General features: G+C 38.5%; 1 non-coding gene across 1 annotated transcript; it reads left to right on the forward strand.

Moving 5' to 3' along the window:
* Positions 1-906: 906 nt before the first annotated feature.
* LOC136739370 (U5 spliceosomal RNA) lies at positions 907-1021 on the forward strand. Its single transcript, XR_010812855.1, has one exon. It is a non-coding gene; the product is annotated as a U5 spliceosomal RNA (small nuclear RNA).
* The last annotated feature ends 11578 nt before the right edge of the window (positions 1022-12599 follow it).

Raw genomic sequence — 12599 nt, forward strand, 5'->3', positions numbered from 1 at the left:
GAACACCATTCCCACCATCAAACATGGAGGTGGAAACATTATGCTTTGGGGCTGTTTTTCTGCTAAGGGGACAGGACAACTGCACCGCATCAAAGGGACGATGGACGGGGCCATGTACCGTCAAATCATGGGTGAGAACCTCCTTCCCTAAGCCAGGGCATTGAAAATGGGTCAAATACTTATTTCCCTCATTAACATGCAAATCAATTTATAACTTTTTTGAAATGCATTTTTCTGGATTTTCTTGTTGTTATTCTGTCTCTCACTGCTAAAATACACCTACCATTAAAATTATAGACTGATCATTTCTTTGTCAGTGGGCAAACGTACAAAATCAGCAGGGGATCAATTACTTTTTTCCCCCACTGTACATACATATATATGGAAAAGAAACATTACAAGTATAAATCACAATAAGATGTAATAAGGTACAGATAAACAAAGTGTAATAAAATGTGATCTGTTTGAAAATGCAGGGACGTCACTGGAAAAGATGATGTCTGGATGGCAGCATATGTTGCTCCAAAATGTGTACATCTCTTCTGCAAAAATGGTGCCCTCACAGATGTGCGAGTTACATGACAGACAGACAGACAGACACTCACACACACTGTCACACCCACACACACACTTTCACAGAGAGACATATACACACACACACACACACACACACACACTTTCACACAGAGACAGGCACACACACGTACAGACACACACACTAACTTTCACACAGAGACAGACACACACACACACACACACACACACACACACATACATACATACATATGGAAAAGAAACAATACTTTTATAAATCACAATAAGATGTAATAAAGTACAGAAAAACTAAATGTAAGAAAATGTGATCTTTAATACACACAAATATGTATGGCTGGTCGGATGCGTCTTAGACTCGGGTTCCTCTTCATTACGTATAACGCTTTTGCCTTTTGCTAAAGCTTTCCGTGGAGGGGATCGTGGGTGAGTTTGTACCATTCTTGGGGGGCTCTGCCTTGTTGGGGCGGAGCTGTGATCCAGGTGAACAGCAGATCGGCCATAGGTGGGCATGTGGGCAGAGGAGTAGGAAGGCCGGTCAAGCAAATAAGCTTGCTAAGGTACGCAGCAGCAGCAAGCAGCCCCCCCATCAAGCCAGCCAGCCAGTCTGGCTGGCAGTGACTGAGTGGTTGACAGACGGCAAGCAACGGAATGTACGTGCTCTGTGATGTCATAGCAGTCAGCTGAGAGAGGCTCGTGATGTCATCGCTGAGCTGGCTGGCTGGCTGGCTCTGTGTGTGTGTGTGTATGTCTGTGTGTGTGTGTGTGTGTCTGTTTGTCTGTTTTTCAGTCTGTCTGTCTCTCTCTCTCTCTCTCTCTCTCTCTCTCTCTCTCCCTCTCAATTCAATTCATTTGTATTGTCAAAGCAATTGGACATACATACATTCATACATACATATATATATATATAGAAGACTGGATAGGGAGATATAAATAGCAATGGGGAGACTCTTGTACTTGGTGTGGCTCTATCCATATAGTGGGGCCAGCAGGTGCAGCAATAGAAGCTCAGCCTGGGGAGACTGGATTTAGCATTTCCTCTCCATTTTGATAACTATTCATAATCATTTCTGCAAAATACTTCTATGATACCTATGTATGTTTTTTACTTGTACTATATTATACTATCAAGTATCAGTGTACACATACAATGTGACTGGATAGGGAGATATAAATAGCAATGGGGAGACTCTTGTACTTGGTGTGGCTCTATCCATATAGTGGGGCCAGCAGGTGCAGCAATAGAAGCTCAGCCTGGGGAGACTGGATTTAGCATTTCCTCTCCATTTTGATAACTATTCATAATCATTTCTGCAAAATACTTCTATGATACCTATGTATGTTTTTTACTTGTACTATATTATACTATCAAGTATCAGTGTACACATACAATGTGACCTGTTACATTAATACAGAGGCCACGGAAGGCCAGATCACTAATAGCCACTGTCCCCTGATATTACACTTTTTTACAATCACTTTGGCACTCATTTCAGAACCTTGATGTCATTTTTCAAAACTCTAGACACTAAACTCACACCCGATGATCAAAATGCACATTTTTCAATTGCTTGGATACAATACACTTCAACCTCAGATCATTTGTTCATTGAACTAAAATGACACAACTTAACATCAAAGTATTACCATTTCAAAATGCAATTCACACATTACATCTGAGATCACTGTCTATTCATTTCATTACAAAGATCTAACTATCAATTGATACAGCTGCTCAAAATGATAAGTGACTGTTGCATTACTCTTAATGCATAGTTTTATGGAAACTGACAAACAGTATTCCATGTTTCGATCATGAAAGTTTCAGGATAATGAGATCCATTGACACCAATAACCGAGGAGCATGGTTTCTTAGGGTTACCATAGACTTGACTGTGTCTTCTTGTTTGTGAAGGAACAGGACTGTGTTTTCCTGTCTGGGTTCCCGCAGGCTTAAGTGGGTTTGACCTACTATTAGAAAAAAAAAAAAAAAGGAGCGCTAATTAATTGTTCAATATCTGATACGCCGGTGATAATATAAAATAACGTGTTTATAGTTTATAGAAGTTTATAGTGTTTATGGTAAATGAAGAAAAGTCATTAAGTTATATACAAGTTCTATAAATGCAAACATTGAAAAGCATGTTTGTTGTTATTCCTATATAGGATTTAGTATTATTTGTGTTTTCTTGTTTTTTGCTATGTTTTCTCCCCTGTCGTTTATTGTTATTTTGCGGGCTTGCACGCCTTGGTTGTTGTGTACAAAACGATACATAGAAAATGGGAAAACGTGTTACTGTGTGGGAACAGCTCTAGTAAGACGGGCGACCCGCCACTTAAAGGTACACATGTAAGGTACATGTATGATAACTATGGAGTGAAGCGGTGCGTTTGACTGGACAATAGGTGACAGAAAATTAAGGTTTCCAGAAGATGGGACTTTTGATTCAGATAGACTTGAGCACCTAAAAACGGTTTTGCAAAATAGGAATACAAAGCATTAAGAAATGAGAAACCAAAGCTAGCTATCTTAAAACATTTGTTAGAGAAAAGAAAGAAAAGACAACAGGCATAATTCAATCTGAATGCCCCGAAGACAAATTAAAAATATATATATATGTTTTTCAGTATAAATGATAGTCCTCAAGATACTGAAGGAAAATTACTAGATAAGTAATAAATAAGGGTAGTTTGAGACACTGCAGGTCAATATAACATGCCAACCAAAACCATGGTATCTGAATTTACTATGGATATAAATTAATATGTGTCTCTTTGTATGTTTGTACGTTTTCAGTTTGCGCAAGGTAAATGTCCATATTTTGACTTTTTCATGTACTGTATAGTCCAGAATATGACTAAGAGAGTCATAAGTCACAAATAGTTACAGAATGATAGCTAAAAAACGCCAGTTAAATATGTTGTAATAACAGACCTACAAGAAAGTCAGCATTTAACTGTACACAGAATGCTATTGCAAACAGAAATAATAATACAAAATTAAGTTATTTAAATAGGTCTTACGAATACAGAAGTTAAAAGTAACATGTTAGAAATGGAATTAGAGCCAAATTTAGAAATAGGAATCCGAGGCAACCACAAACATTCGGTGAAGGTTTCTTACATATTGATAAATAGATAACCAGATACTCCAGGAAATTAACGATGTGCTCATTTGGAAGCTATGAGTTCCACAATGAAGAGTTTTTAAATCCCTAGAAATAGATCCCTAAATACAATGTGTAGGTAAGAAATTAACTATTGATCAGTTCAATCTGGATTCGGGAACAGTTCTTCTGAACCTGTACTGGTGTAGATTGGACTTCAATAGGAGGAAGTGACACAATAAAGACATGAGCCGCGCAGGAGGACAGTCTTAGTGCCCACGCAGGTTCTTAGTTGGGGAAATCATTGACTGGACACATTTTTTGAAAATGTGCTTTCCTGAAGTACCTGGACATCATTATTCAGATCAATGAAAAGGCTTATTTTCCAAAGATTAAATACATTCATTAACTACAATAATGTAGTGAAATGTATATAAATAGTAATAATACAAATCGATCAAATATAACTTGCATTTTCTTGTAAGAAATTAGGAATAGGAGAAAGAACAGCTGTTGGGATGCAGTGCGATGTTATCCAAAATTGAAAGCGGTTGAGAAAGGAGAGTTTGTTCTGTGTGAGACAAATGTACTGCCACGAGAGACTCTGATGGTGATTGACTGGAATATGAGGGAAAATAATGAAGTTACTACAGGTATAACTAAAGGTGTAACATAACTAATTTAATGAAACATAGTCATGGCAAGTTATAAAACTGTTTGGAAATAGTCCTTTCACAAACAGAAATACCCTATCAATTAGGAAGAGGGGGGCAGGGGGCAAGGGCCGTATGTGCTCCTCTGCTCCCCCTGTTCGCCTGAGCAGACAAGCAGCCTGAGATGAGAGAGAGAGAGAGAGAGAGAAGTCAGAGACAAGGCAGAGACTGTAAGTACGTGTAAGGGTTCATAACTTATTACAAACAGAGCAAGAGTGTAATGAATGGTAATTTACACTGCTTGTATTAATAATGATAATAATATTGATGTTGATACAGACGAATACATCACATACTAGATGACAACCGCATAAAACTAATAATAATGAAAATAGGAATAATAGGAGTATGGAAATAATTTCAAATTATGGTTTATTGGTAAAAAATGAATTGAGAAACAAAGATTAATAACTGCCATCATTTACCCAACTACTATTAACTATGGTGTTGAAGGAGCTGCTGTAATAGTTATTGTAATGTTCTCAGGTATTTAAGTTAGATAAAAGGACAAAGATAAGCACATTGTTTTGAAACTTTGACAACTCCACACAAAAAGAGTATCTACACTAGGAAGTAAAGCTGATTCAATAAACACAGGAGATATGATGCTGCTGACGACAGCTGAGTGCTGTACTGAAATAATTTGATAAATGAGATAAATTGGAATCAAGATTATTATTATTTTGAATTGTCCCTTTACTAGAAACCTTATAGATTGTGCGAATGTCAACTAATGTGATAGAGATGCCTTTTATAAGGACGATCTCTGATGTTGTGTGAACCACACATTGTGTCTTCAGACTGATTTATTCCACATGGCAGATATGCATATTATGAATCGTGTCCTGAAGGAACCGATGTCTGACCCATATGGAGAAGATGCTGGTGTTCTTGTTGAGACACAGTAGGCCGAGGGCGCGGCTTTAAAGACAGCCTCACAGCAACTTGAACAGACCAATGCTGAGGTCCACTACGCTGAAGTGATGCTTGACTCAGTGGAGAAATAAGTTAAAATACTATAATTAAAGGTTTTCCAGATTATAGGAATCTACAATATATTGTGAAACTGCTCAGATGACGTCCACAGTAGCACATATTCTTCTATTGATAGTTTAATTTATAATGTACTATTAGTGGAGATGTCACATTATTCAAATGAATAGAATGACAGCCATGAAGTCAGAATCAGTCCATTGCCCTTCACTTAAGATTTGTACAATGTATAATGTTTATAAATCAAAACGCAACAAATATATGTACAATACAGTTTACAAACTGAATTTGTAAAAAAGAATGTTTTGCTGACTTTTGTATTCTCTTTGAAGCAACAAAATGTATGTGTTATGTATGTCGTAACTAGGGTTTGACTTTTATGACCTGGGGCTGGATGAAATTTAATTTGAGATGCACTGTAAAAGCTCCAGGAAATTGCAACTGGCCACTGCACCTTCCATAAGAGAGCTCAAACATTTGCTAATGCATTGGTTGCCTCACAGGCACTCTTTCCCTGGTTTGCCCATGTGGCGCATGGTGTTGGCCACACGGGCAAAGGGGGGATGTGTGCATCAGTCTTTTAAATTGGTTTGCCCCAGGTTTTATAGTAACAGCTTAGCAATATTGTAGAACTTGCCACATTTGTCAAGCTCATAATCCTGCAATATGCAAATAGATTGTGTTCAAAAGCTTAAATGTTGTGGATATGAATATAGACTTGTAATAATATATAGGTGTTCTAAATGGGTTGAAGCCTATCCCGTAGGAAGGCTGAAGTAGTAAAAGTAGCAAAAATACAGTTAAGGGATGTTATATGTAGATTTCGCATTCCAGGGAAATTTCCAGTGATAGGAACACTCACTTCACTGGGACAATAGTGCAGGAACTATGCAAAGCCCTGCGAGGTAAACAACATTTTCACTGCCCCATCAGGCTCAGTCAGCTGGAGCAGTGGAGAAACAAAATGGGATATTAAAGAATAAGCTGTCTAATATATGCAAACAAACAGGACTCAAACGTCCAGATCCCCTTCCTATAGTCCTAATGACAATGAAATCGTCAGCAAATTGAGAAAAACAGGTCTTTCTCCGTGTGAGATTATTATGGGATGACTTATGAGACTCTCCATCACTCCTCCATTGTCTGTAAGGGAAATGGACATCCACTTGATGGATGATGCTATGTTGTCTTTTTGTATGGGACTAACACGTGCTTTCGAAGCTGTCCATTCACAGATGAAAGCCGCCCAGACTGAACCATCCCAGCAGGTTTACCACCCCTTCCAGCAAGGTGACTGTGTATATCAAAGCACACAAGAGAAAGTCCTCCCAACAGCCCAGGTGGACAGGGCCCTACCAGGTGCTCCTGACCACCCACACAGCTGTGAAGTGCCTAGGAACGACGACATGGATCCACTCCTCACACTGCAAACTTGCCAATCGAGGCGATCAGCACAACCCTGGTGGAGAACAGAGGGATAAAGGAATTGTTCTTCCACATCAGATTTGACATTACTGTATGTATGCAGGCCCTTGTAATTGCTTTTCCAATACTGCCAACTGGTTATTGATGATTGATTTCACATTGTGGTACGAGTATCGAGTGAAATGAGTGCTATCCACCTCAACAACACAGCAATAACATGGAGCCGGCAGGTGATCCAGGTCACAATAGAGGTCAAGCAGTGGGAGGAGGAAGACGTGGTGGTCAAAGGTGTAGCGTAAGGTACACTTATAAAATTCAATTAAAGAAGTGAATTTATAGTATCACCTTATCACGAATCCTGGAATCTTGTAGAACTCAATTTCTGTAATAATTGGACGCAGACACCAATTCCAAAGATATAAATTGTCAAATTTATTCAAAAACAAAGACTAAATGTAGCACTACACTAATTATACAAAAGGGAAAAACTAATTAAAATTCAACTCTAGATCAACAAATCAAAGACAAATCACTTCCGTGACCAAATCAAAGACCATGGGATCGCATATGATAACACACAAATCATTAAACAAAAAAGGTTATAAACACATTGACTACAATACCGGTTAGTAAGACGAAGGTGAGTCTCTCATTAGTATTGTTAGTCAGACATTCAATAACTATGCAGGTTAGTATTTATGTCAGGTAACTTCTCGTTATATATATATCAGTCTCATTAACGTTTAGGTGGAGAGAAAGATCCTATCATTACTTGTTACCACAATTTCCCTTAACTGATTATTATTCAATGATTAAGGATAGGCAGGGCCACCTATAATCTGGTGTCTATTAACTTGTGTCAATTTCAGACTAAACAGTTAAACAGGAATGAGAAGATATTTCTCGGCGTTGACAGATTTTATTTCTAAAATTATCAACAAAACAGTTGAATGCAACACACATTTATATTTAAGAAAACTAAATGATATTACACATTCTAGAGTTATGAATCACAGATTAACATTTCTAATTGATTTCTCAAATGTCATGAATCACAAACTCCAAACTGTTAAACTTATGTGAACTTCGTCACAGAGAGGCCTCTCTGGCTTCGGGCTCAGATAACAGCACACGGCACGAGGTCCGTGTGGTTTGGAACAAAGGCAGTCCGGTTCGGCTTTGTCCAAGAACTTCCACTCAGTCGATGCACCTGGAAGTTGGGGTTTCGCGAATGTAGAGTCTTTTCCAAACAGATTTTCCACTGGTTTGAAGGCTCCAAGGTTGTGCACAAAATCTTCTTTGTAAGCAGGGTTCCACCGTAGTTACTTGAAGACAAAGTCTTTGAGGAAAGCAGGGCCCTGTTCGTTCCAAGGGTCAAGTTTCTTAAGACTCAAATAGCTATTTAAATGACTTTCGTATTCAGTCGACTTAGTCAATTGTCCAGCTGGATGGCTGGGCACAGGCGGGCAGCGCAGTCTGTAAAGTTCTTTATTTAATAAAGTCCTTTAAAAGAATTCTTCGTACGGCTCAATCTCCTTCTCCCAGTTTAACCCTTCTGTTGCTGGTAAAGACTTAGTTGGTTTCTGGTTCCGGTTCTGGCAACAGAGATACAAGTTGAGCTGTGGCAGCGAGTTACTGGTTTAGGTGAGAGAGAGAGAGAGATGCCGTGCGTTACCCTTTATACGCCTGTCAGATCAATAGGTGATTGGTTCTTTAGTTTGTGAGATTGGATTTCGGCTTCAGCCCCCAGTGTCCTATTGGAGGGGGGCTTGATTTATGACTGATGTCAATCCATGCCATCTTTTGGAAATGCCGGTTGGCACGGGTTCGTAGCTCTGTGTCGGGATTTCGGCTCTCGTCCATTTCAAAGAGTTTTTATTTCCTACAGGCCCCCTTCCCCAGACATCTCACAGCAGGGATTCCAAGCTATTTGGCCCATTCTCGGTGCCATCCTCCCAAGACTGTCACTTTGATGTAAACCAGTTCACATGCTGATGAGTTAAGGAAATCTGATAAATTTGGGGGGGAGAGGTCTTCTTTAGATCAGTGCTTCAGCTCAGAGCTAAAATGCTCTTATCAGAATACACCAACATAACGCTACACTGGTTAATTCTGTTCTGGGAAAACCACAATCCTGCAGGTTTAATAAGTCTCTCTACACATCAGTCCCTGAGTACCTTCAACCAATGGTCATTTTGACCAATTAAGCCCAAGAATTGAGTCAATTAAGTTGTCATGGACTACCCAGTGAAGACGTGAACTCACGACTAGGTCACACTGTGAGCTCACCAGAGCAGACATTACACTGAGCTCACTGTGAGCTCACTTAGCGCTTTTCCAGCGACATGGTGCCATTGCTGGAGCCGGAGCTGCTGCTCGGCCTGGGATCCAGCTGATCTTTTTTGAACCGGCCCGCTTTTCCACCGGTTTTGACGTCACTGGATGTGGGCGTTCCCAAGCATGGAGTAGAAGTGGAGAAACACAGCAATAGTAATCAGCACCGAGGCGACTGCGTCTTTAAACCCCATTTAACATCACAATCAAACTCATTCCGCGTCTATGGCAAATCGTAACCCTAATGTTACAAATGTTCCCTAAACACCTATTTTGCAGGATCAATAAAAAATTATTAGGATTTTTTAAACTTTTACTGACACACATAGTTAATAGCAATGTGTTATAACTTTACCAAAAATAAAAATCTGTATATCTTTAATTGTTTAGACGTTATTAAGATATAATGCATCTTTCACATAGGGAACATTTGTAACATGTTAGGAAAAACAAACAAATGATTTGAAAATATTCATAATTACAGCATACAATTTGTCAGGCTTCATAACAATGGTATTTATAACATACTCTGTAAAAATCAAGCAAATAGCATTTGTGGTTCACGAGAAAATATGTATATATAATCAAAGCTATCAGACTATAGCAGCCGGTGTATGAAGACACATACGATTATACAGCATTATTTGGCAGCTTCGCAAGACCTAATTTGAAACGTTGTTGGTAAGTTAGATAATTAGTGGGGACCCGCTATTTGCAGTTCTTCCCCTCCATAATTGCTAAAATAAAGTTTTACTGACATTTTATTGACCCTACCACTGCATAGGGCACATCTGTAACATGAACGCTACTGAATGGCACATACATTGAAAACTACGGAGAACTGAGACAAATCCACTTTACACTTCATAAATAATCTTAAAACGTTTCCAACCAAGGCAACACCCACTTGAAATACGTTCATTCTCATTTTTGGTAAACAAAAAGAGAGATTGTTACATATGTTCCCTATGATGCATCTACAGAGAGAGAGAGACAGACAGACACTAACTCTCTCTCTCTCTCTCTCTCTCTCTCAGCTGGGAGTGTGTGGGAGGGGTCTGCAGTGAGCGGGAGTGCTGCTGAGAGCTCTGTCCTTTGGCTGCGTTTTTTTGTTGCTTTACTTTTTTCAGTTTGTTTATTTTGTCTTCTGTTTTCAGTGCTTTTCTTATTGTGGGGGAACAGGGGAGGGGAGGGGGGAGTACCGGTAGTTCTTCCCGGGTCGGGGGGTCGGACCCCCTGAATGCGTCTTTTGAAAAACTGACCCGACGCCATGGAGTCAAGATCGCTCCGGTGCAGTTCTGCCCCCTAGAGCAGTGTGTGTTAGCGGTTGGGGAGGTAGCAGGGTGTGAAAATATCAAGTCTGCTGCCATTGTTATCTTCTTAAAAACCACTGATCTGCTCAATCAGCTAGTGGCTAATGGCACAGTGTTAGACGACACTTTCACCCCGGTGTTGCCGCTCGCTGCTCCTGCCCGGAAGGTAACGCTGTCTAACGTCCCTCCGTTCATCCGCACCGGCTCGGGCAGCTGATGTCCGGCATTAAGAGGGTCCCGCTGGGCTGCAAAGCCCCGCAACTGAAACACGTCGTGTCCTTCCGAAGGCAGCTGTATATGATCCTCAATAACATCAATGAGGATCTTAATGTCTCCGAAGTTGGATCTCTCTTGCTGCCACCACCACGAAGATTGCTCTTTAGTAATGTTGGAAAGTCAAAGACAGCAACCGTCAGGGTTCTTGCATATGACGTATTCGTGCTGCACCTCTCTGCAAGGATCCAGGACAGTTTGTCAATGTAAACTCCAGTGCCTGGGAATATTTCCACCTAAAAGACAATGGTAAATAAAAAACAAGTTTATCCCCAAACTATTCTTATATTATGTTAAGTGGAATACATTATCAGTAAGGCTGTGATTTTGTTACAGAAATGTGTTATTAAAGACCACAGTATGTCTCAATTCTAAGTTTATTAATTTACAGACATAATAAAGTCAGTGAATCTGTGACACCCATAATTCAATTACATTCTTATTATCAACTATAACTATGAATATAACTGATAATGTAGCATCATTAGATTGTTTACAACCAATATTTGTTTTCAATATATATATTTTTACCTTGTCTTTGTAATATTGTAGACCAAGAGTGTTATACCTGTTTTGGTGATTCTTTGTCAGATTCAGAACAATTTGCTGTGGGGCTGTCAGAACCACTTGATGGTGACACACTTTTGTCTTCATTGCTGATAAATGTGGCTTTTGTTACAATTTTTTTCAGATTGTCCAAAAGGTCTGGAATCTCTGGAGAAAAAAACCTTAGTATTAAATGATAATCATTTCTAGTAATATATTTAATACAAAGTGAAAACAAAACCATCAATGCCTGCAATTATACTTGAGAGACTTGCTCTATGTTATTGGCAAACTGACCTTTTTGTGGGTCATTAACATTAGCTACGAAAAAAATAAAAAAGATAAAATACAAGAATTACCAGGTCTAATGTAATGCATATAGTCATTAATGTAGGATTATGAAGTTATGTTGAAAAACTTTATTTAATAATCAGTATTATTAAACTATTAGACAGTGCACATTAAGAGTCTGTATTGTGGTTCTAGATTACTTCAGTATGATCAACTATAATACATTACTCTGGAATCTAAATTACTGAAGAATAACATTTATCAAGGTAAGGAATTATTTGCTATAAATAAAAAAACTTACCATCAATCATACGGTTTCGAAGACATTGGTTTTCATTTTTAAGTCTTGTGTTTTCCTTTTCGAGCTGCTTAACGTTTTGCTGTAGCTCAACTTCACTGGACTCTTTAAATGTCTTTAGAATATGACGGGATCTAATTCTTGAAGCTCCATCGGTTTTCTTTCTTATTTTGTGCTGTATTCAGAGAGGAAAAGAGTTTAAAATGAATATATATATATATATATATGAATATGATTAAAAAAAAACAATCCTGCAATACATTTATTTAATATTTGCAGTAATTATCTCACCGGTAACTGTGGTTCATCAAGGTCACTATCATCTGAAATTTGAAGTTTTTTGTTTGGTTTAGGTACTCTCTTCATTTTAGGACAGGGCATTTTTGTTAGGTCATTAAGTTTTCTTCTTAGTTCGCCTTCTTTTCCTAAAATAAAAATAAAATAAATAAAACCCTGCATTATGTCCACAGATATTTGGGGATTATATTTATTTGTCATAAAAATACTGTGCTTTGACCACACAAATTAAGATGAACAGCCAACACTGAATCAAAACTGAAGTTAAATTATATCTGGTTTAATTTATTTTGTGATTTGGGGGATTTTATTGTAAAGCACAACACACAATAAATCGTTCTTACAAATGCCAGTCAAGTATGACGAGTTTTTAGCGCCCTCACCACCACCTACCATGTTATAAGAGTATGTTAGAAGTACAACACATTAATAACTTAAACATTCATTTCAAATATAC

Source organism: Amia ocellicauda, unplaced genomic scaffold, assembly GCF_036373705.1.
Source record: "Amia ocellicauda isolate fAmiCal2 unplaced genomic scaffold, fAmiCal2.hap1 HAP1_SCAFFOLD_60, whole genome shotgun sequence".
Classification (NCBI taxonomy): Eukaryota; Metazoa; Chordata; class Actinopteri; order Amiiformes; family Amiidae; genus Amia; species Amia ocellicauda.